Raw genomic sequence first — 25087 nt, forward strand, 5'->3', positions numbered from 1 at the left:
TCGAACTCCTGGCCTCAGGTGATCCACCCGCCTCGCCCTCCCAAAGTTCTGGGATTACAGGCGTGAGCCACCATGCCCAGCCTAAAGTATACAATTGATTTGTTTTATTTTCTTCACAAAGCTGTGTGTCCATCAACCCAATCAACTTTAGAACATTTCGATCACCCCAAGAGGATACCCCGTTCCCTCCCCAGCCCCGGCACCCACACATCCCCTCCCTGTCTCTATGGATGGGCCTGCCCTGGACATTTCATAGAAATGGGATGACACACTACGTGGCCTTTTGTGTCTGGCGTCTCTCACTGAGCGTGGCATCCTCAGGGTGCATCTGCGCTGTGGCCTGGGTCAGAGCCTCGCTCCTTTTCGTGACTGAGTTGTGTTCCAGTGGGTGGAGGGCCGTGCTGCATTTGCCCGTTCTTGTGTTGATGGACATTTGGGCTGTTCCAGACGTTTCTGAGTGTGCAGGGAATGCTGTTCTTGCAAACTCTTCCAATGGCCCTGGATTTGGGCCTTTGACCCTCACAGAAGGTCAGGCAGAGGCCAGGCAGGTCCCACCAAGGCCAGAAGCAGAGGGTGCGTTCCCCAGCAGGGCCTGGCGTTTGGGGCATGATACATGGAAACAGTTTCCAGGCTTGGCCCTGTGTCTCCCAGCTGGCCCTGCCACTTCCGGAGGTGACCCGGCCACCCTGTGACTCTGTTTCTCCATCGGCAAAGGTGGCGGTGATGGGGGCTCTATGGTGGCAGCTATTGTCATGGCATGGCAGCTGCACACAGGAGGGCTCGCCCACGTGAGGGAGGCTTTCCGCAGGTGGTCCCTGCCCGTTTGTATGCTCCTGCAGACGGCCGTGTCATTCTCGTACCGCTGGCGTTGGAGGGCAGGTTGGGTGGGTGGAGAGGGTGTCTCTGTGTCCAGGGTTCCCCAGATTTCTGTTCAGACCCGTGGGAAGGCGACTTTCCTGCTGTGGGATCCCGCATCGGGAGGGGTGGTCTGTGTGGAGCGATGTGTGGCCCTGTCCCCTTTACGGGAAATCCCAGGGAAAAGAGGGTGAAGGGGGCAAGAGTGTCCTGGAATTTGGCAGAGCTTTTGTGGCCTCCATGGATGCCTGCAGCCCGCCCAGCGGCACGGGAAGCCCCCTTGACCGCTGACTGGAAGGGGAGGGAGGCAGGTGGCGGGAGGCGGGTGGAGGGGCTGCTCTTCCCTGGGGGCACCGGGGGAAGACCTGTCCCTGCCAAGCACGGCGGCCGGCCGCCCCCTAGCCCTTTGGTGGCAGCTGTGCCCTGTGGTGGGCAGGGTGATATGTGGGTCACCTGCCCGTGTGGCGGGCCCAGCGCCCTCCTGTCTTCTCAGACCCTCCAGAGGAGGCAAAGGGGATCTCGCAGGCAGAGTGAGAACGCGCTGTTCCTTCAGGGGCAGCGAAACCAGTGCAGGTAGTGCCCACTGGGGTCAGACATCAGAGGGACAGAGACAGAGAGAGACAGAGACAGTCAGAGACAGATAAAGGCAGAGACAGAGAGAGATGGATGGAGGCAGAGAGAGTCAGAGAAGGAGGGAGGAAAAGACAGAAACAGAGATAGAGAGGGAAACAGAAAGAGTCAAAGATGGAGGGAGGAAGAGACAGAGACAGAGACAGTGATAGAGAGAGAGACAGAGACGGAGATAGAGCCAGTCATCAGAGAGAGACAGAGACAGAGGGAGACGAGGGAGATAGAGAGAGAGGGAGACAGAGAGAGATGGAAGGAGGGAGAGACAGAGAGACAGAAACAGAGACAGAGAGACAGAGAGAGACAGAGGGAAACAGAGAGAGAGAGACAGAGGGAAACAGAGAGGGAGAGACAGAGAGAAACAGAGATGGAGAAACAGAGACAGAGAGGGAAAGAACCAGCGGTGGCTGTGCAGGGCAATGGGCTGAACGCTCCATCCCAGCCTTCCTGGCCCCTGGGCCCCTGTCTCCCAGCTGTGATTGGCCTGCTCTGGCCTTGGGCTCCACTTGACTTTTCTGGGTTTGGGGTTGAGGGTACAGGAGGCCCTGGCAGGATAGGACTCTGGGTCCCCAGGGGCCGCCTCACCATCCCGCCCCGGAGTCACAGTACTCCGGCATCTCCCCATCAGTGGACGTGCCCAGCGGGGACTCAGGAAGGGGCTGGGGCACCTCGGGCTCTTCTTAGCCCAAGCATCCCAGGAGCTTGTCAAGGGGCCCACAGCCAGCCCACAGCTAATGCTCAGGGGAACCTGCCTCTCCCAGGTGCCAGCCCAGGTGGGGCGGGGGAGCCTCAGGCCCTGCCCTCGGGTGCTCACAGCGTCCCCGGGACCTAGCAGAGGTCGGTGAGGGCTGAGGAAGCTTCATGCTGGGGTCTCGGTGCAGGAGGTGGGGAAGGGGATAAGAAAAGGCTTGAGGGGAGGGCCTGGATCCATTAATGGACACTGAGGCTGCTTGGTGTCTCCCTGGAAGATCTGTTCACATCCTGGACTCCGAAACTTGTGAACGGGACTTTATTTAGAAATAGGGCCTTTGCGGCCAGAGGCATTGGCTCACGCCTGTAATCCCAGCACTTTGGGAGGCCAAGGCGGGCGGATCACGAGGTCAGGTGATCGAGACCATCCTGGCTAACACGGCGAAACCCCGTCTCTACTAAAGACACAAGAAAATTAGTCGGATGTGTTGGCAGGCGCCTGTAGTCCCAGCTACTCGGGAGGCTGAGGCAGGAAAATGGCGTGAACCCGGGAGGCGGCGCTTGCAGTGAGTGGAGATCCGGCCACTGCACTCCAGCCTGGGCGACACAGCAAGACTCCGTCTGAAAAAAAAAACAAAGAAGGCCTTTGCAGATGTGACCAACATATGACGAGGTTATTCGACTGGGCCCTGGTGCAGCGTGACTGGCGTCCATATAAAATGCACATGCCCTGATTGGACACCGGTGAAAAGGAACCGTCCCCTCAGCCCCAGTCCCCACCTCTGGACTCTGCATAACCAGTGTTTATGGCAACGGAAACTTCATCTCTGTAAACCACTTGGAGGGGTGTCTGGCACCAAGTCCCCGTTCATGAGTGTCTGAAAACGGAATACAAATAAAATAGAAAAAATATAAAGAGAGAGCGGGTGCCTACACTCGGGGAGCCTACAGGACATGAGCTTGAAAGAGCCGGTTATCTTCCTGTCTGTCTGTCTCTCTCTGTCTTGGAAATGTCTAAGGGGGCAGGCAGGAGGGCTTCCTGGAGGAGGGGTCCTTTGAGCTGAGTTCAGAAGGGCGAGAAGGAGCCGGGTTTCTCATGGAGCAGCCAGTGCAAAGGGCTGGGGGCAGCCTGGAGCCTGGTGTGTCCTTCAGGGAGCTGGTGTGGCTGGAACAGGGGATTCTAAGGCTGCTGAGGGCTTCATGGGCCGCAGGAAGGAGTTTGGTTTTTCTCTTTTTTTTTTTTTTTTTTTTTTTTTGAGATGGAGTCTTGCTCTGTCGCCTGGGCTGGAGGGCAGTGGCCGGATCTCAGCTCACTGCAAGCTCCGCCTCCCGGGTTTACGCCATTCTCCTGCCTCAGCCTCCGGAGTAGCTGGGACTACAGGTGCCCGCCACCTCGCCCGGCTAGTTTTTTTGTATTTTTAGTAGAGACAGGGTTTCACCGGGTTAGCCAGGATGGTCTTGATCTCCTGACCTTGTGATCCGCCCGTCTCGGCCTCCCAAAGTGCTGGGATTACAGGCTTGAGCCACCACGCCCGGCCTGGTTTTTCTCTTGAAGGCACTGGGGAGCCACGGCAGAGTTTAGAGCAGAAGAGGGACATAATTTGTGCCCTGTGCCCGTGGTGAGAGGTGAGCAGGGAGGGCTGCCTGGACGTGGGTAAGGACCGCAGAGCAGAATTCTGCCAGGGTAAAGCTTTGGAGGAAATCTTCCTTCCTTTTCTCTTCTTTTCCCGTCACGGGTTGAGAAATCAGAGGGAGAGGCATTGATGGGGCTTCCTGTGCCAGCGTGTGCAGGGGTTTTGGGGCCTGATACCCACCCCACGTGGGGTCCACCCTGCCTGAGCCAGCCCCTTTTCCCACTCGAGGCCTCTCGTCAGTCCCCGGGGGGCCCAGTGGTGACCTTGGGCCACAGGGAACATCCAGACCTGGGTCGGTGGCCTTGGCAGGTGCCCGGGGGATCTGCCCTCTGGTCCTTGTCTCAGTTTCCACAGCGGGTCAGGGGGGTCCCGGAGGCTGGGTGCCGGCAGCCCTGAAGATTTACGCTGCCGCCAGTCACACCCCTGGGAGTCGGACCCTCCTCGGTGCCACTTTACAGATGGAGGAACTGAGGCGGGGGCTCTGGTCTTCACCCGGCTTGAGTTGCGGGGCTGGAACCCGAAGCGTTTGCCAATTCCCAGGGCCTGAGCGCTCCGGCCAGTGTGTGTAACGCCCTCTCCCTGGATGCCTCAAGTTTAGGAAATGGCAGAGCCGCCCGGATTGAAATTCTCGGCCCGTGCACGCCCGGCGGAGAAATCCATAATGCATTGTTTAGACAGATGCCTTTAAACTGCGCCACGGCGGCGGGGGCGGCGGCCGGGGGGCCTGTACTGGGAAGGTCACCCTTTTTTTCTGCACAAAGGTCAGCCGTAGACCGTTGCCAAGACAACGGCCGGCTTAAAGATGGAGGCTTAAGGAGAACAGACAATTCCCCTCCCAAAGATCCCCCGTGCAAAGGGCCCGGCCGTGGGCTTGGGGGCTGGGGGCTTGGGAGGCTCAGGGGGTGTGAGGAGCTGAGGCCGGAGCACAGAGAGGCAGGAGTGAAGCACTGAGATGGCTTTGGGAGGCCGGGAAGGAATGCAGGGGTCTGGGGGGCAGATCTTGGCTCAGCCCCTGCCAGGCTGTCTTCAAACCAGTGAGTCTCAAGGTTCCTGGCTGTGAAATGGGAACAACATCCTACCTTCAGGGTAGGAATCTCCAGGCTGGTCTGGTGTAGGAAACACTGTGTTAAACATGCAGACTGGCCGGGCGCGGTGGCTCACGCCTGTAATCCCAGCACTTTGGGAGGCCGAGGCGGGCGGATCACGAGGTCAGGAGATCGAGACCATCCTGGCTAACACGGTGAAACCCCGTCTCTATTAAAAATGCAAAAAATTAGCGGGCGTGGTGGCGGGTGCCTGTAGTCCCAGCAACTCGGGAGGCTGAGGCAGGAGAATGGCGTGAACCCGGGAGGCGGAGCTTGCAGTGAGCCAAGATCGCACCACTGCACTCCAGCCTGGGCGACAGAGCAAGACTCCATCTCAAAAAAAAACATGCAGACTCCAGCCGGGCACAGTGGCTCACGCCAGCCGGGCACAGTGGCTCACGCCTGTCATCCCAGCACTTTGGTGTTTGTTTGTTGGTTTGTTTTTAAGATAGTCTCGCTCTGTCGCCCAGGCTGGAGTGCAGTGACAAGATCTTGGCTCACTGCAACCTCCACCTCATAGGTTCAAGTGATTCTCTTGCCTCAGCCTCCCAAGTAGCTGGGACTACAGGCGTGTGCCATCACACGTGGCTAATTTTTTGTACTTTTAGTACAGACAGGGTTGCACCATGTTGGCCAGACTGGTCTTGAACTCCTGACCTCATTATCCACCCACCTTGGCCTCCCAAAGTGCTGGGATTACAAGTGTAAGCCACCGCGCCTGGCCTCATCTCAGCACTTTAGGAGGCTGAGGTGGGAGGATTGCTTGAGTCCAGGAGTTTAAGACTAGCCGGGCAACATAGTGAAATCTTGTCTTTATTAAAAAAAAAAAAAAAAAAAAAATATGGGGCCGGGCGCGATGGCTCACGCCTGTAATCCCAGCACTTTGGGAGGCTGAGGCGGGCAGATCGTGACATCAGGAGATTTAGACCATCCTGACTAACACTGTGAAAGCCTGTCTCTACTAAAAATACACACAAAAAATTAGCTGGGCGTGCTGGTAGGCACCTGTAGTCCCAGCTACTCGGGAGGCTGAGGCAGGAGAATGGTGTGAACCCGGGAGGTGGAGTTTGCAGTGAGCCGAGATCTCGCTACTGCACTCCAGCCTGGGTGGCAGAGCGAGACTCCGTCTCAGAAAAAAATGCAGATTCGTAGGCCCTCCAGGGGGCTCGGGCTCCAGAAATGCTGGGGGTCTTGGCCAACATCCTAGGTGTCTCCTGATCACAGCCAGTTGGGGCGAGGCCCCATGAGTGTGAGCTGGGACTCTGAGGAGGTTTGGTTTCTCCTGCCCTCTTCCCCGAGCTGGGGCCGGAACCCCAGTGGCTCTTCTGGGCCGGAAGCAGACTGGAGGCTCCGATTTGCAAACCTGAGGGCAGAGGTCCTGGGAGCAACGAGATGGGCCTGAGACTCTCGGTCAGAGGTGGCTATTTCTCGCTCTGCTGGATCTGAGGACCTTGGCGACCAGCAGGGACGTGGCCAGGAGCTGGCCTCGGCTTTGGGGACTGAAGGCCTTTGCTGTCATAGCTTTTTGGTAGCTACATAAAAACGGTGCTGTTCACACAAACCAATCTCCCTGGAGGTGCTTTTAAGGACTGGTGAGAGCCACACGCCCTGATTACCATTTCATTTACGGGCGAGACTGCCTTACCTTTGCGACAGAGAGAACATCAGGAAGGTGACTTTTATTGAGGCAAAATTCACACAATGCAAAAGTAACCATTTTAAAGTCAACTTAATGATCTGCATCAGGCCTTACTCCCGTCCCCCGCCCCAGCCCTGACGCTACGGATCCGCTTTCTTCTTTCTTTTCTCTTTTCTTTTCTTTTCTTTCCTTTTCTCTTCTCTTCTCCTCTCCTTTCCTTTCCTTTCCTTTTCTTCTTTCCTTCCTTCCCTCCTTCTTTCTTTTTTTTTTGAGATGGAGTCTCAGTCGCCCAGGCTGGAGTGCAGTGGTGCGATCTCGGCTCACTGCAAGCTCCGTCTCCTGGGTTCACGCCATTCTCCTGCCTCAGCTTCCCGAGTAGCTGGGACTACAGGCGCCCACCGCCATGCCCGGCAAATATTTTGCATTTTTAGTAGAGACGGGGTTTCACCGTGTTAGCCAGGATGGTCTCGATCTCCTGACCTTGTGGTTCAGCCGCCTTGGCCTCCCAAAGTGCTGGGATTACAGGCGTGAGCCACTGCACCTGGCCCACTTTATTTTTTTTTAATTATTTTTTATTTGGCTGGGCACAGTGGATCATGCCTCTAATCCCAGCATTTTGGGAGGCCGAGGCAGGCGGATCACGAGGTCAGGAGATCGAGACCAGCCTGATCAACATGTGAAACCCCATCTCTACTAAAAATACAAGCTAGCCGGGCATGGTGGTGGGCACCTGTAGTCCCAGCTACTCGAGAGGCTGAGGCAGGAGAATGGCGTGAACCCGAGAAGCGGAGCTTGCAGTGAGCCGAGATCACGCCATTGCACTCCAACGTGCAGGACCAAGTGAGACTCTCAAATCAATCAATCAATCAATCAATAAAAATTATTATTTATTTATTTTATATTTATTTATTTATTTTTTGAGATGGAGTCTCGCTCTGTCGCCCAGGCTGGAGTGCAATGGCGTGATCTCGGCTCACTGCAACCTCCGCCTCCCAGGTTCAAGCGATTCTCCTGCTTCAGCCTCCCGAGTAGCTGGGATTGCAGGCACCTGTCACCGTGCTTGGCTATTTTTGTATTTTTAGTAGAGACAGGGTTTTGCCATGTTGGCCAGGCTGCTCTCAAACTCCTGACCTCAGGTGATCCTCCCACCTCGGCCTCCCAAAGTGCTGGGATGACAGAGATGAGCCACCGCGCCCGGCCGAGCAGTTTTTAATTTTTGGAAAATGTGCATCTCCAATGTGAGGAGCGTCTGGATGTGGGTTGTGGTTTGAGTGCCCTGAATTAGTTAAAGGCCTTCATTCTTCTCTGTGGTTCCCTGCAGACCTGATCGTCTGTGATTCTGCAGATGTCAGGGCTGTACAGAAGAGGATGGAGGCCGGGCCAGCCCCAGCTCCTGCTCACACAGGGAATTAGTGTCAGAGCTGGGCTGGGGTCGAGAGGCGGGCTGCTGGGACAGCTGCCCTTTCACCTCCATGCTGACTCCAACATCAGATTGCTGTCAGCCTGGCTGTCCGAAAAGAACGTACCTGGGGCTGGGCGCAGTGGCTCACACCTGTCATCCCAGCTACTCAGGAGGCTGAGGCAGAAGAATCGCTTGAACCAGGGAGGTGGAGGTTGCAGTGAGCCGAGACTGTGCCACTGCACTCCAGCCTGGGTGACAGAGTGAGACCCCATCTCAAAAAATAAAAATAAAAATAAAAAAACAGACTGGGCACGGTGGCTCATGTCTGTAATCCCAGCACTTTGGGAGGCCGAGCCTGGCAGATCACCTGAAGTCAGGAGTTCGAGACCAGCCCGGCCAACCCAGGCTGGCCAACCCAATTTTTTTCTCTCCTGAGAAAAAAAAGAAAAAAAAAATATGGGAGGCTGAGGCAGGGGAATCGCTTGAACCAGGAGGTTGAGGTTACAGTGAGCCAAGATTGTGCCACTGCACTCCATCCTGGGCAAGAAAGGGAGACTCCATCTCAAAAAAAAAAGAAAAAACTACAAAAATTAGCTGGGCGTGGTGGTACATGCCTGTAATCCCAGCTACTTGGGAGGCTGAGGCAGGAGAATCTCCTGAACCCGGGAGGTGGAGGTTTCAGTGAGCCGAGATCGCACCACTGCACTCCAGCCTGGGTGACAGAGTGAGACTCTATCTCAAAAAAAAAAAAAGAAAAAAAAGACGTACCTGCTTTTCTCGCCAGTTAGGACAGGACATCGGGAACCTAGAAAATTTGACCAACACGGAAAAGCACCCCAAACCAAACCACACAGCCAAACTCAGACTCTTAGCGCTTCCGCTGAGAACCAGTGCTGTTTGTACGATTCCAGTTCCGACCCCACGTGTGTATCCGGGCGTGGACGCATACGCAGGCACCTTCCTTTCTCAAAGAGTGATTTTTTAGCTGCTGATTTGTACCTGTTCACTTCACACTGTATTAATATCACAGCTCTTTTCCCATGTAAACCAGTCTTCTGGGACAGAATTTGTTTTTATTTTTATTACAAAATGTTTACTTTGAGACAGAGGCTTGCTCTATCGTTCAGGCTGCACGATCTCATCTCACAGCAATCTCTGTCTCCTGGATTCAAACGATTCTCCTGCCTCAGCCTCTCGAGTAGCTGGGATTACAGGCACGCACCAACCCCCACTCATTTTTGTATTTTTAGTAGAGACGAGGTTTCACCATGTTGGCCAGGCTCGTCTCAAACTCCTGACGTCAGGTGATCCGCCCACCTCGGCCTCCCACAGTGTTGGGATTACAGGCGTGAGCCACCGTATCCAGCCTTATTTTCACTTTCAGAGATGAGAGTCTCACTGTGTTGCCCAGGCTGGCCTCAAAGTCCTGGGCTCAAGTGATCCTCCCGCCTCGGTTTCCCAAAGTGCTGGGATTACAGGCGTGAGTCATTGCACCCAGCCCTGAGTTTTCAATCTTCGGCTTCTAGCAAGGTGCTGCTTCCTTTTAGCTTCTAGAATGTTCTCCGCCACAAACAAGATTAAAGTCTCCAACAACAAAACAAAACAAAAAACACTTCCAAACTGCAACGCGTCAGGAGACGGCAGAGGCTTGTTTCAGATTCCAGTTGGGAAGGGGAGGTACAGCGGGTGCTTCTCCGAGAAAGGCCCTGGTGTGGGGGAGGTGGGCTGAGGTTGGAGAGGGGGCACCCACAGAGGCTAGGTGGGAAGAGGCCTTCCTGGGAGCCGAGGTCTCCACGTTGCCACCGTGGGCTGGGGGTCATTCTCTGCACCATCCGAGACGTCTTCGGACACTTCAGCTTTAAAAAGCTGTGTGGAGGCCGGGCGCAGTGGCTCAAGCCTGTAATCCCAGCACTTTGGGAGGCTGAGACGGGTGGATCACGAGGTCAGGAGATCGAGACCATCCTGGCTAACACAGTGAAACCCCGTCTCTACTAAAAAATACAAAAAAACTAGCCGGGCGAGGTGGCGGCTCCTGTAATCCCAGTTACTCGGGAGGCTGAGGCAGGAGAAGGGGGTAAACCTGGGAGGCGGAGCTTGCAGTGAGCTGAGATCCAGCCACTGCACTCCAGCCTGGGCAACACAGCCAGACTCCGTCTCAAAAAAAAAAAAAAGCTGTGTGGGGCCGGGCGCGGTGGCTCACACCTGTAATCCCAGCACTTTGGGAGGCCGAGGACGGCAGATCACGAGGTCAGGAGTTCGAGACTAGCCTGACCAACATGGTGAAACCCCATCTCTACTAAAAATACAAAAAATTAGCCGGGCGTGGTGGCGGGTACCTGTGGTCCCAGCTACTCGAGAGGCTGAGGCAGGAGAATCACTTGAACCAGGGAGGTGGAGGTTGCAGTGAGCCAAGATTGTGCCACTGCACTCCAGCCTGGGTGACACAGACACCGTCTCAAAAAACAAAAAACAAAAAAGCTGTGTGGATTCCCCTAGGGCACACTGGGCCTCCGGAGTCCGGAGTGGGGGGTAGGAGCTGCCTGGGGAGGGGCTGGAAAGGAAGCAGCAGACAATGGGCTGGGCCGCACCCCTCCCCCGGTTCCGGTTCCCCCCAAATCAGATGGACAGGGCTGCAGAAAGCCGCGGCCTCTCACGCGGCCAGGCGCTGGGAGCATAATGCCTGCTGTCGTCCCGTGTTTTCTGCCGTCCCTGCCTCCGTTGTCTGGGTCCCCTGGGGCGGCTGTGGAAATTGGGGGTTGAGAGCCCTTCCAGGCAGGCTGTCTTTGTGGCTGTTTTATGCATCCTTTGGGAGACAGTAGGGGACACCTTCCCTTCCACCCTCTGGATGAGGCAGGGGTGACAGCGTTGGTGTGTGTACCGGGTGCCAGAGGGCTCTCGGGAAGGAGGAGGGGGCCCGGCTCCTGGTCCCTTGTCCCCGCTCAGCCCCGGCTGCAGGCATTGTGGGCACCGCCTGTCCTGCCCACAAGAAGATCACTGTCCGCAGCAGCATCCTGAGCTGTGACCTGCGTGCATTTCCCCGTGGGGATGTGGGGTCTCCCTCATGTCAAGACAGTCGGTGTCGCACAGGCGTTTAACCTGCCATTGCCACGGGATTGGGATCGGCCCAGCCCCGATGTGGCAGGAGAGGGGCTTGGGAACCCACCAGCAGCCTAGCCCTGGAAGCTGCGTGTTGCAGATTATGGAAAACACAGTGGCACTCAGAACGAGACATCTGAAAATGGTGTTGAAAGAAAACAAGGGGCCGGGCGCGGTGGCTCAAGCCTGTAATCCCAGCACTTTGGGAGGCTGAGATGGGCAGATCGCTTGAGGTTAGGAGTTTGAGACCAGCCTGGCCAAGATGGTGAAACCCCGTCTCTACTAAAAATATAAAAATTAGCCAGGCGTGGTGGCGGGCGCCTGTAATTCCAGCTACTCGGGAGGCTGAGGCAGGAGAATGGCGTGAACCCGGGAGGCGGAGCTTGCAGTGAGCTGAGATCCGGCCACTGCACTCCAGCCTGGGCGACAGAGCAAGACTCCATCTAAAAAAAAAAAAAAAAGAGAACAAGGACCTATCACTTTTGTGAATGTTCCCAGCAAGGACTCTCAGGCTGTGATGAGTTGTTTTCGTTTTTTTGTTTAGTTTAGTTTTGTTTTTTTGAGATGGATTCTCACCCTGTCACCCAGGCTGGAGTGCAGTGGCGCGATCGCGGCTCACTGCAACCTCTGCCTCCCGGGTTCAAGCCATTCTTCCACCTCAGCCTCCCGAGTAGCTGGAATTACAGGCGCCCGCCACCACGCCTGGCTAATTTTTATATTTTTAGTAGAGACGGGGTTTCACCATCTTGGCCAGGCTGGTCTCAAACTCCTAACCTCAAGCGATCTGCCCATCTCAGCCTCCCAAAGTGCTGGGATTACAGGCGTGAGCCATCACGTCCGGCCCAGCAGTGATGAGTTTTACAGAATATACAGATTATTTAGTTTTTATTTTATTTTATTATTATTATTTTTTGAGATGGCATCTCGCTCCATCTCCCAGGCTGGAGTACAGTGGCACGATCTCGGCTCACTGTAACCTCCACCTCCCAGGTTCAAGCGATTCTCCTGCCTTAGCCTCCCAAGTAGCTGGGATTACAGGTGCTTGCCACCATGCCCAGTTAATTTTTTGTATTTTTAGTAGAGACAGGATTTCACCATGTTGACCAGGCTGGTCTCAAACTTCTGACCTCAAGTGATCCACCTGCCTCGGCCTCCCAAAGTGCTGGCATTACAGATGTGAGCCACCGCGCCCAGCCTGTTTGTTTGTTTGTTTGAGACGGAGTTTCATTCTTGTCACCCAGGTTGGAGTGCAATGGCATGATCTCAGCTCACTGCCACCTCCGCCTCCTGGGTTCAAGTGATTCTCCTGCCTCAGTCTCCCAAGTAGCTGGAACTACAGGCAGTCACCACCACACATGGCTAATTTTGTATTTTTAGTAGAGACGGGGTTTCACCATGTTGGCCAGACTGGTCTTAAACTCATGACCTCACGTAATTTACCCGCCTCAGCCTCCTAAAATGCTGGGATTACAGGTGTGAGTCACTGCACCTGGCCAGGTATACCATTTTTAAAAAATAAAATAAGAAGCCCAGGCCAGGAGCAGTGGCTCACACCTATTAGCCCAGCACTTGTGGAGGCCAAGGCAGGAGGATCACTTGAACTCAGGAGTTTGAGACCAGCCTGGACAATATAGTGAGACCTCATCTCTACAAAAAATAAAAAATGGCTGGGCGCGGTGGCTCAAGCCTGTAATCCCAGCACTTTGGGAGGCCGAGACGGGCGGATCATGAGGTCAGGAGATCGAGACCATCCTGGCTAACACAGTAAAACCCCGTCTCTACTAAAATATACAAAAAACTAGCCGGGCGAGGTGGCGGGTGCCTGTAGTCCCAGCTACTCGGGAGGCTGAGGCAGGAGAATGGCGTAAACCCAGGAGGCAGAGCTTGCAGTGAGCTGAGATCTGGCCACTGCACTCCAGCCTGGGTGACAGAGCGAGACTCCGTCTCAAAAAAAAAAAAAATAAAAATAAAAATAAAAAATAAAAAATAAAAAATAAAAATAAAAAATTAGCTGGGCGTGGTGGTGTGCACCTGTGGTCTTAACTACTCAGGAGGCTGGGGTGGGAGGATCGCTTGAGCCCAGGAGGTGGAGGCTGCAGTGAATTGTGATTGTGCCACTGCACTCCAGCCCGGGAAACAGAGGGAGACCCTGTCTCAAAAGAAAGACCCCCACCAAAAAAAAAATGTGCAAATGAAATTAAAAAAAAAAAACAACTCAGTCTGGGTGCAGTGGTTCACACCTATAATCCTAGTACTTTGGGAGGCTGAGGCAGGTGGATCACTTGAGGTCAGAAGTTTGAGACCAGCTTGGGTAACATAGAAAAATCCCATCTCTACAAAAAAGAAAAAATTAGGCCGGGCGCGGTGGCTCAAGCCTGTAATCCCAGCACTTTGGGAGGCTGAGGCGGGCGGATCATGAGGTCAGGAGATCGAGACCATCCTGGCTAACACGGTGAAACCCTGTCTCTACTAAAAAATACAAAAAAACTAGCCGGGCGAGGTGGCAGGCGCCTGTAGTCCCAGCTACTTGGGAGGCTGAGGCAGGAGAATGGCGTGAACCCGGGAGGCGGAGCTTGCAGTGAGCCGAGATCCGGCCACTGCACTCCAGCCTGGGCGACAGAGCGAGACTCCGTCTCAGGAGAAAAAAAAAAAAAAAGAAAAAATTAGCTGGGCGTGATGGTGTGGCACCTGTAATCCCAGCTACTTGGTAGGCTGACATGGGAGGATCGCTTGAGCCCAGGCAGTTGAGGCTGCAGTGAGCCATGATTTTGCCGCTGCACTCCAGCCTGGGCAACAGAGCAAGACTCTGCCTGAAAAAAAAAAAAAAGGATTTGTCTGTGTGTGCGTGTGTGTGCGTGTGTGTGCGTGTGTGTGTTTCGCTGTCACTCAGGCTGGAGTGCAGCAGCGCAATCTTGGCTCACTGCAACCTCCGCCTCCGGAGTTCAAGTGATTTTCCTGCCTCAGCCTCCTGAGTAGCTGGGATTACAGGCGTACACCACCACGCCCGGCTAATTTTTGTATTTTAATGGAGACGGTTTCTCCATGTTGGCCAGGGTGGTCTCGAACTCCTGACTTCAGGTGATCCGCCCACCTCGGCCTCCCAAAGTGTTGGGATTACAGGGGCGTGAGCAACCGTGCCCGGCCGTAGTTATGTATTTATTAAATAAAATAACTGGGCATGGTGGCTCATGCCCGTCATCCTGGCACTTTGGGAGGCCCAGATCACCAGCGCTTTGCACGTTGCACCTGTTGGCCTCAGTTTCCCCACTAAAAACTTGTGATGATTACATGGAGCCCAGATCCATGAATAAAACACGAGGTCTGGAGTTAGTGCATCCTCTCCTACAGCGAATGCATAATCAGACCAAAACTGCGGCCATGAGGCGTCCGAGGCGGCCGCACCCTAGCAGCGATCAATGATTCATGGCTCGATCTGCTAATTGCCTCTCCGGCCCAGCTTCGGGCTGATGCGTTTGACAAGGCGAGGAGTCGGAGACATGCATTAGGCACTCAGCAGCCCCCGCTGCCCCTAGAAGGCGAGACTGCTTCCCCCTCCTGGGGGTGATCCGTCATTTCATCCACCGGGGAGTTGGGGGGCTGGGGATTAAGAGAGGGGCTGAATGCTTGGGCCCCGTTTGTAAATAGCATCGATTTCTGAGCTGAGATGCCGTGGCGAGGCAGGGCTGTGTTCACAGCCGTGGAGGGGTCTGTCTGCTATGGAACCTTGGGTGTGGTGGGGCACAGGACCTCCTGCCTGACCTCAGACAGCCCCTCCTGCCAAGGAGAACTCTAGCTGCCAGTCGTAGTCATTTGTGCACCACTTGGAGGCAGAGCGGGGTCTCCGGAGGATGGCTGATGCCCGGAACCTGCTGCGGTTTACAGGGCCCTGGTCCCCGCAGATGCTCTAGCTTCTCCTTAGGGCTCCCCGGCTAAGATGGACCCGCAAGGGTGTTTTGCTGTTGTTGCTATTTTTGGAGATGGAGTTTTGCTCTGTCACCCAGGCTGGAGTGCGGTGGCACGATCTTGACCCACTGCAGCCTCCACCTCCTGGTTCAAGTGATTCTCCTGCCTCAGCCTCCTGAGTAGCTGGGATTACAGGTATCCACCACCACACCTGGCTAATTTTTGTATTTTTTAATAGAGATGGGGTTTCACCATGTTGTCCAGGCTGGTCTCAAACTCCTGACCTCAGGTGATCTGCCTGCCTTGGCCTCTCAAGGTGTTGGGATTATAGGCATACATTTTGTATTTTTTAGTAGAGATGGGGTTTCACCACGTTGGCCAGGCTGGTCTCGAACTCCTGACCTCAGGTGATCCACTCGCCTTGGCCTCCGACACTGTTGGGATCGCGGGTGGATCACAGAGTCTCGTTCTGTTGCTCAGGCTGGAGCGCAGTGGCAAAATCATGGCTCACTGAGCCACCGCGCGCGGCTTGTCCTGTATTCTTATTGCTGTGTCCGGTAGCACTGTCTGGACAGGCCTAGGACCTGCCATCTCCTTGGGTCAGGCTCAGGCCTCTCTGTCCACTTCTGGGCTCCTCCTGGCACGTACTGAAATGAGGCCTGGAACAGCTCTTGAGGTGTGTGGCCCCTCGGACCCACTGGCCCCGGGTCACGTTGGGTCACTGAGGAGTGTTCACCCACAATGGTGCAGCAGGAGGCCGTTCTCAGCAAGACCCGCTCTCATCCCAGCGTCGCTCAGCAGCTGCCGGGAACGCCCTCTGCTCAAGGTGGGAGAAGGGGCTGGGGGCACCTGAGGACCCTGGCCCGAGGGAGCCCTGGAGATGCCGCGGGTTCCCACATCTGGGGATGCCGGTAAAGCTTTACACAGGCCTGGCAAGGAGGAAGCAGACTCTTCACCCTGCCAGCACCAGGCAGGTCCCCAAATAGCATCAGAGAAACCTATTTCCCCAAACCAACACTGAGTGAAGCCGTCATTTGCCTGGAGGTGAAAATGTAAATGGTTTCAAGACAGATTTGGGGCCAGCGTGGGCGACAGACACAGACAGGCACACACATGCTCCCCGGGCTGGGGTGTGAGGACGCCATTGCGCCTGGTTACAGAAAGGCATCCCCCCAGCTCAGCACAGGCTGGGGGCCACCACCCAAACACGGTCACCAGCAGCGGCAGGAGGGAAGCGGAGAGATCCCCCTTTCCCGGGGCCAGGAGACCAGGTCGTACCTCGAAAGCCTCCAGCTTGGGGTCTCTGTGCCATTCGCGAGTGCCTCTCGGCTGCCCCCCAGGAGTCAGCGGGCTGACTGCCCCACAGCAGAGGAATGGCGGGGCTGTTTAAAGCCCTCTGGCAACTTTTCTTCTTCTTCCTGTTATTATTTATTTATTTTATTTTTGAGATGGAGTCTCCCTCTGTCGCCCAGACCGGAGTGCAGTGGCGGGATCTTGGCTCACGGCAACCTCCGCCTCCTGGGTTCGAGCAATTCTCCTGCTTCAGCATCCCAAGTAGCTGGGATTACAGGCACGTGCCATCATGTCCGTCTAATTTTTGTGTTTTTAGTAGAGATGGGTTTCACCATGTTGGCCAGGCTGGTCTCGAACTCCTGACCTCAAGTGATCCACCTTGGCCTCCCAAAGTGCTGGGATTACAGGCTTGAGACACTGGACCCGGCCCTTCTTCTTGCTATTATTTAATTTAATTAATTAATTAATTAATTTTTTTGAGACAGAGTCTCACTCTGTCACCCAAACTGGAGTGCAGTGGCCGGATCTCAGCTCACTGCAAGCTCCGCCTTTCGGGTTCACGCCATTCTCCTGCCTCAGCCTCCCAAGTAGCTGGGACTATAGGCGCCCGCCACCTCCCCTGGCTAGTTTTTTTGTATTTTTTAGTAGAGACGGGGATTCACCGGGTTAGCCAGGATGGTCTCGATCTCCTGACCTCGTGATCCGCCCGTCTCGGCCTCCCAAAGTGCTGGGATTACAGGCTTGAGCCACTGCGCCCGGCCTATTTATTTTTTTTGAGATGGAATCTCGCTCTGTCGCCCAGGCTGGAGTGCAGTGGCCGGATCTCAGCTCACAGCAAGCTCCACCTCCCGGGTTCACGCCATTCTCCTCCCTCAGCCTCCAGAGTATCTGGGACTACAGGTGCCCACCACCTCGCCCGGCTAATTTTTTGTATTTTTAGTAGAGATGGGGTTTCACCGTGTTAGCCAGGATGGTCTCGATCTCCTGACCTCGTGATCCGCCCGCCTCGGCCTCCCAAAGTGCTAGATTACAGGCATGAGCTACCATGCCTGGCTATTTTGACTTTTTCTTAAAAATGCAGTCTCGGCCGGGCGCGGGGGCTCAAGCCTGTAATCCCAGCACTTTGGACGGGCGGATCACGAGGTCAGGAGATCGAGACCATCCTGGCTAACACGGTGAAACCCCGTCTCTACTAAAAATACAAAAACTAGCCGGGCGAGGTGGCGGGCGCCTGTAGTCCCAGCTACTCGGGAGGCTGAGGCAGGAGAATGGCGTGAACCCGGGAGGCGGAGCTTGCAGTGAGCTGAGATCCGGCCACTGCACTCCAGCCCGGGCGACAGAGCAAGACTCCGTCTCAAAAAAAAAAAAGTGCGGTCTCACCATATTGCCCAGACTAGACTCACATTTGTGGGCTTGACCACGCTTGGTGACTTATGCCTTTGATCTGGGCACTTTGGGAGGCAGAAGTGGGAACATTGCTTGAGGCCAGGAGTTCAAGATCAGCCTGGGTAATACTGTGAGACACCCCCCCATCTCAATTTTTATTAAAAAGAAGAGGAAAAAAAAAAAAGGCCGGGCGTGGTGGCTCACGCCTGTAATTCCAGCACTTTGGGAGGCCGAGGCGGGTGGATCACGAGGTCAGGAGATCAAGACCATCCTGGCGAACACGGTGAAACCCCGTCTCTACTAAAAATAGAAAAAATAAACTGGGTGTGGTGGCAGGCGCCTGTAGTCCCAGCTGGGGAATTGGGAGGCTGAGGCAGGAGAATGGTGGGAACCCAGGAGGCGGAGCTTGCAGTGAGCTGAGATCCCACCACTGCACTCCAGCCTGGGCGACAGAGCGAGACTCCGTCTCAAAAAAAAAAAAAAAAATACTCCTAGGCTCAAGTGATCCTCCTGCCTCGACCTCCCTGGTAGAATAGATTTTTTAAACAATTTTTGGGCCGGGCACCATGGCTCACGCCTGTACTCCCAACACTTTGGGAGGCTGAGGCGGGTGGATCACCCGAGGTCAGGAGCTTGAGACCAGCCTGGTCAACATGGTGAAACCCCATCTCTACTAAAAATACAACAATTAGCTGTGTGTGGTGGCCCACGCCTGTAGTCCCAGCTGCTTGGGAGGCTGACGCAGGATAATCGCTTGAACCTGGGAGGCGCAGGTTGCAGTGAACCAAGATCATGCCACTGTGCTCCAGCAAGACAGGGCCTCACTTTGTCACCCAGGCTAGAGTGGGGTAGCAGAATCTTGGCTCACTGCAGCCTCGACTTCAGCCTCGGCCTTCTGAGTAGCTGGGACTAAGGGCGCTTGCCACCACGGCCAGGTAATTTTTTCCATTTTTTGAAGAGCCGGGTCTCCCTATGTTGCCCGGGCTGGTCCCAAACTCCTGGGCTCAAGTGATCTGCCCACCTCAGCCTCCCAAAGTGCTGGGATTACAGATGTGAGCCACCGCCCCAGCCCATTTCTCCCTTTTACACAATTTACCACTAGGAGCCAACATATTTTTTCCCACGCTCGTTAGCCATTTGTACTTCTGTTATCATCCCCCTCATCTTTTCAGAATGACCACTTCTCTTGTCATGATCTGACACGGATCTCTGGGATGGGGTTATTAAGCCCTTCCCAGCAAAAACTGCAAATACGTTTCCCAGCGGGGAAGGTGCTGAGGCATGTGTCACTCTCCCCCTGTATCCTGAGATGCATTATCTCCCAACTCCTGAGAAGTAGGTCAGGCTGGCCGGGCGCGGTGGCTCAAGCCTGTAATCCCAGCACTTTGGGAGGCCGAGACGGGCGGATCACGAGGTCAGGAGATCGAGACCATCCTGGCTAACACGGTGAAACCCCGTCTCTACTAAAAATACAAAAACTAGCCGGGCGAGGTGGCGAGCGCCTGTAGTCCCAGCTACTCGGGAGGCTGAGGCAGGAGAATGGCGTAAACCCGGGAGGCGGAGCTTGCAGTGAGCTGAGATCTGGCCACTGCACTCCAGTCCGGGTGACAGAGCGAGACTCCGCCTCAAAAAAAAAAAAAAAAAAAAAAAGAAGTAGGTCAGGGTTTCAGTTCCTGGATCTATATGTAGAGATGCCACATGGGAGTATGGTTTTAGAGAAGCAACTGGGGGCCAGGTGCTGTGGCTCACGCCTGTAATCCCAGCACTTTGGGAGGCTGAGGCGGGCGCATCACCTGAGGTCAGGAGTTTGAGACCAGCCTGGCCAACATAGTAAAACCCTGTGTCTACTAAAAATACAAAAATTAGCCGGGCATGGTGGCGGGCACCTGTAATCCCAGCTACTCGGGAGGCTGAGGCAGGAGAATTGCTTGAACCCAGGAGGTTCATCCCGGGAGGTTACAGTGAGCCAAGATCGCGCCACTGAACTCCATCCTGGGTAACAGAGCGAGATTCCATCTCAAAAAAAAAAAATAGCAAAGACGGAAAATCAGGGACGTCACCTATCCTGACCCCCATGACTGACAGGCAGCCCCTGCATCCCAGGGCGTGGAAAGCATGGGGCAATTGTGGGGACCACCGTGTTAGCCACCCACCCAGGGCCCCCAGCATCTCTCCAGCGTCTCCTCCATTTGAGCTCAAACATGGGCCCTTTCTACAATCAGCTTTGCTTGTGTGGGGTTCGGAATTGCCGTCCTGGAGTCCCTGGGTACTGCTGTGATTCCTAGGCTGGTTTCCTCCGGGCTCCGCATGGTGGGGGCCTCTGGCGAAGCTGCTGTAAAAAGACCACAAACCAGCCGGGCGCGGTGGCTCACGCCTGTAATCCCAGCACTTTGGGAGGCTGAAGCGGGTGGATCACAAGGCCAGGAGATCGAGACCATCCTGGCGAACACGGTGAAACCCCGTCTCTACTAAAAACACACAAAAAAATTAGCTGGGCGTGGTGGCGGGCGCCTGTAGTCCCAGTTTCTCAGGAGGTTGAGGCAGGAGAATGGCATGAACCCGGGAGGCGGAGCTTGCAGTGAGCCAAGATCGTGCCACTGCACTCCAACCTGGGCGACAGAGCGAGACTCTGTCTCAAAAAAAAAAAAAAGACCACAAACCTGGTGACTTGAAACGGCACACGGTCACCGTCTCACAGTCTGCAGGGCAGGGTCTTGCTCTGTCGCCCAGACTGGGGTGCAGTGGTTCAGTCGTGGCTCACTGCAGCCTCCACCTCCTGGGCTCAAGCCATCTTCTCACCTCAGCCTCCCAGAGTGCCAGGACCACAGGTGTGAGCCACCTCCATGGCTGGCCCAAATCACCCCTATTTATTTATTTATTTGTTTGTTTATTTATTTATTTATTTATTTTGGAGACAGAGTCTCACTCTGTCGTCCAAGCGGGAGTGCAGTGCTGCAATCTGGGCTCGCTGCAACCTCCGCCCCACCCCCCCTGGTTCAAGTAATTCTCCTGCCTCAGTCTCCCGAGTAGGTGGGATTATAGGTGACCGCCACCACGCCTGGCTAACTTGTATTTTTAGTAGAAACTTGGTTTCACCAAGTTGGCCAGGCTGATCTCGAACTCCTGACCTCAGGTGATCCACCAGCCTCGGCCTCCCAAAGTGCTGGGATTACAGGCATGAGCCACTGTGCCCGGCCACATTTCCCGTCTTTATAAAGAAACCAGGCATATTGGATCAGGGCCCACTGTACTCCAGAATGACCTCCTGTTAACTGATTACATCTGCAGAGACCCTATTTCCAGGTAAGGTCCTGGGGTTACAACTGCAGCCCGTGGATGTTTTGTGGGGGACGTGGTTCCACCCTAGTGCCTGCCACCTGCCATCTCTGTGGGTTTTGTGCCCCTGGGGTGCCTGGCACCTCACTCTCAGCCACTGCCAAAGCCCTTCTTGAACTTGTCAAGGTCACCGTGGATTCTAATCCCAACCCCCAGGCGCTTCTTGGCATCAGGAACATTTTCTGCAGGTGGCTGTGAAGGAGCTGGGAGCTGCCCTCAAAGGCTTCCTCCTAACAAGCCCACTCTGTCCTGGGGACCGGCACTGTGTTGAGGAGACTCGAGAGACTCCAGGTCCGCAGAGGGCACTGTCCTGCCTGGAGGTTCAGGACTGCCACCATTCATCTCTGCCAGGAGCCGGAGCAGGCATCCTGCCCTTCTGTGTCCTCTGCCCTGGCTTTGTTTATGTTTTTTGTTTTGTTTTGTTTGAGATGGAATCTCGCTCTGTTGCCCAGGCTGGAGTGCAGTGGCGCGATCTCGGCTCCCTGCAAACTTCGCCTTCCGAGTTCACGCCATTCTCCTGCCTCAGCCTCCAGAGTAGCTGTGACTACAGGTGCCCGCCACCACACCCGGATAATTTTTTGTATTTTTAGTAGAGATGGGGTTTCACCACGTTAGCCAGGATGGTCTTGATCTCCTGACCTCATCATCCACCCACCTCGGCCTCCCAAAGTGCTGGGATTACAGGCGTGAGCCACCGTGCTTGGCTTCTACCCTGGCTTTGAATAGAAGGCGTCCTGGCCGGGCAGGGTCCTTTAGGGAGCAGGTAATCCCGCATTCAGCCAGATTCTCGAAAACCCCCTGGGCCAAGCGCATGGCTCCTGCCTGTAATCCCAGCACTTTGGGAGGCCAAGGCAGGTGGATTACCTGAGGTCAGGAGTTCGAGACCACCCTGGCCAGCATGATGAAACCCCGTCTCTGGTAAAAATACAAAAATTAGCCAGGCATGGTGGCATGTGCCTGTAATCCAAGATACTCTGGACGCTGAGGCAGGAGAATCACTTGAACCCGGGAGGCGGAGGTTGCAGTGAGCCAAGATTGCGCTACTTCACTCCAGCCTGGGTGACAGAGCGAAACTGTCTCAAAAACAGAAACAAAACACTCCAGCCCCCACACCAGCGTGGGGACTGCAGCACCCTCAAGACTTGGGTCACGGTGACTCCTGGAGGCTTTGCACATTAAGCCGCCGCCTGCCCAGGGACACTGTGGTCACCATCCCCCGCCGGAGCCCTGCGGACCTCCCCTGTCTGTGCTTTGAGAAAGGAGTTTTTTCCTATTGCTTCTGGAAGCCTGAGTTGTCCTGCAGAATATGAACACCCTCCTTCTTTATGACAGGATGCAGAGCTGCTCCCTGGCAGGCGTTCCCAGTCCCAGCAGGGGTTTGCAGAGACACAGTGTGCCGCGGGATTCTCCACAAGGAGACGGGTTTCAGATGCGTCAGCCCATGCTCTCTGCAAGGCCCTGTCCCCGGAGAGCTTGGGCCTGTGGGTCCCACGGCTCCCACGAGGGACCACCACTGTCCAGGGCCCCTCAGGCTGTTCACTCATGGGTCTGGGTGGAGGCAGACATCCAGGGAGGGACCCCAGGGGTGTAGCTGAGGCTGCACAGAGGCCCCTCCAGGCCTCCTGGAGGGATGGGACTTAGTCTTGGCTGGAGTGGAGGGTGGGGGACCCGGAGTCAGGGGCACTCAGGGTCCAGGTGGGAAGCGCCTGCTGCAGGGACCCTGCTTCTCACCGTGCTTCAGGGGACACCCAGGGTCCCCCACCTGGGAGTGGCCACGTGGGTGGCCCTTTGCTGCCCTGCACACTACAGCCCCGCCAGCTTTGGGGGAGAGCCAACATCTCAAGGAAGTCCTTTTTTTTTTTTTTTGAGACGGATCTCGCTCTGTCGCCCAGGCTGGAGTGCAGTGGCCGGATCTCAGCTCACTGCAAGCTCCGCCTCCCGGGTTCACGCCATTCTCCTGCCTCAGCCTCCCGAGTAGCTGGGACTACAGGCGCCGCCACCTCGCCCGGCTAATTTTTTTTTTTTTTTTTTTGTATTTTTTAGTAGAGACAGGGTTTCACCGTGTTGGCCAGGATGGTCTCGATCTCCTGACCTCGTGATCCGCCCGTCTCGGCCTCCCAAAGTGCTGGGATTACAGGCTTGAGCCACTGCGCCCGGCCAGAAGTCCTTTTTAAAAATTTTACATAATGGCTCATACCTGTAATCCCAGCACTTTGGGAGGCTGAGGCAGGTGGATCACTAAGTCAGGAGGTCAAGACCATCCTGGCCAACATGGTGAAACCCCATCTGTACTAAATATTCACAATTATCTGGGTGTGGTGGTGTGCACCTGTAGTCCCAGCTACTCAGGAGGCTGAGACACAAGAATCGCCTGAACTTGGGAGGCAGAGGTTGCAGTGAGCCAAGATCATGCCACTGCACTCCAGCCTGGGTGACAGAGTGAGACTCCATCTCAGAAAAAAAAAAAAAAATTATTTAAAAGTTTTTTAGGCCGGGCGCGGTGGCTCAAGCCTGTAATCCCAGCACGTTGGGAGGCCGAGACGGGCGGATCACGAGGTCAGGAGATCGAGACCATCCTGGCTAACATGGTGAAACCCCGTCTCTACTAAAAAAATACAAAAAACTAGCCAGGCAAGGTGGCGGGCGCCTGTAGTCCCAGCTACTCGGGAGGCTGAGGCAGGAGAATGGCGTAAACCCAGGAGGCGGAGCTTGCAGTGAGCTGAGATCCGGCCACTGCACTCCAGCCTGGGCGACAGAGCGAGACTCTGTCTCAAAAATAAAATAAAATAAAATAAATAAATAAATAAATAAATAAATAAATAAATAAATAAATAAAAAAGTTTTTTATTAGGCTTTCCCTATGTTGCCCCTGCTGGTCTTGAACTCCTGGGCTCAAGCAATCCTCTTGCCTCAGCCTCCCAAAGCATTGGGATTACAGGTGTGAGTCACTATGCCTGGCTTTTAAAACATGTTTTAATGTATTTCAAAACTTTTAGACCGGGCGCGGTGTCTCATGCCTGTAATCCCAGCACTTTGGGAGGCCGAGGCAGGCGGATCACGAGGTCAGGAGATCGAGACTATCCTGGCTAACACGGTGAAACCCCGTCTCTACTAAAAATACAAAAAAATTAGCTGGGTGTGTTGGCGGGCGCCTGTAGTCCCAGCTACTCGGGAGGCTGAGGCAGGAGAATGGCGTGAACCCAGGCGGCGGAGCTTGCAGTGAGCCGAGATCGCACCACTGCACTCCAGCCTGGGCGACAGAGCGAGACTCCGTCTCAAAAAAAAAACAAAACACTTTTAATTCTGAAATAATTATAGAATCACAGAAAGGTGTAAAGAAACATACAGGAACATTCCACGTATGCCTGGTATAACTAGAGTAGCCAGGTACGAGAGTAACTAGATACCACCCAGATACTGGAGTATCTAGTAGTATCTACTAATACTTAACATGCCAGAGTAACCAGATACTAGAGTAACTTGTTACTAGATACTAGTATAACTAGGTACTAGAATAACTGGATACTAGCTATTAGAGTGATTGGATACCAGAGTAACTAAATGCTAGCCTTAACTAGATAGTAGGGTACCTACTAAATATATATTAGATACTAGAGTATCTGTATAATGCAGCAATTGGATACTAGATAGTGTACCAAACTAACTAGATACTAGAACAATTAGATATTAGCAGAGTCACTAGATACCAGAGTAATGAGATGTTTTTTTTTTTTTTTTTTTTTTTTTTTTTGAGACAGAGTCTCGCTCTGTCGCCCGGACTGGAGTGCAGTGGCTGGATCTCAGCTCACTGCAAGCTCCGCCTCCCGGGTTTATGCCATTCTCCTGCCTCAGCCTCCCGAGTAGCTGGGACTACAGGCGCCCGCCACCTCGCCCGACTAGTTTTTTGTATTTTTTAGTAGAGACGGGGTTTCACCGTGTTAGCCAGGATGGTCTCGATCTCCTGACCTCGTGATCCGCCTGTCTCGGCCTCCCAAAGTGCTGGGATTACAGGCTTGAGCCACCGCGCCCGGCCTGTTTTTTGTTTTTTGAGACAGAGTCTCACTCTATCGCCCAGGCTGGAGTGCAGTGGCGTGATCTCAGCTCACTGCAACCTCGTCTCTGGGGTTCACGCCATTCTCCC

The 25087-nt window shown here is 54.6% G+C and overlaps 1 protein-coding gene and 1 pseudogene across 1 annotated transcript in view; one reads left to right on the forward strand and one right to left on the reverse strand.

The window, feature by feature from the left end:
* The window catches only part of MIER2 (MIER family member 2), a 993207-nt gene that overhangs the window by 417229 nt on the left and 550891 nt on the right, over positions 1 to 25087 (forward strand). The window lies entirely within an intron of this gene.
* Positions 380 to 8730, reverse strand: LOC104671454 (annotated as a pseudogene).

Source organism: Rhinopithecus roxellana, chromosome 8, assembly GCF_007565055.1.
Source record: "Rhinopithecus roxellana isolate Shanxi Qingling chromosome 8, ASM756505v1, whole genome shotgun sequence".
Classification (NCBI taxonomy): domain Eukaryota; kingdom Metazoa; phylum Chordata; class Mammalia; order Primates; family Cercopithecidae; genus Rhinopithecus; species Rhinopithecus roxellana.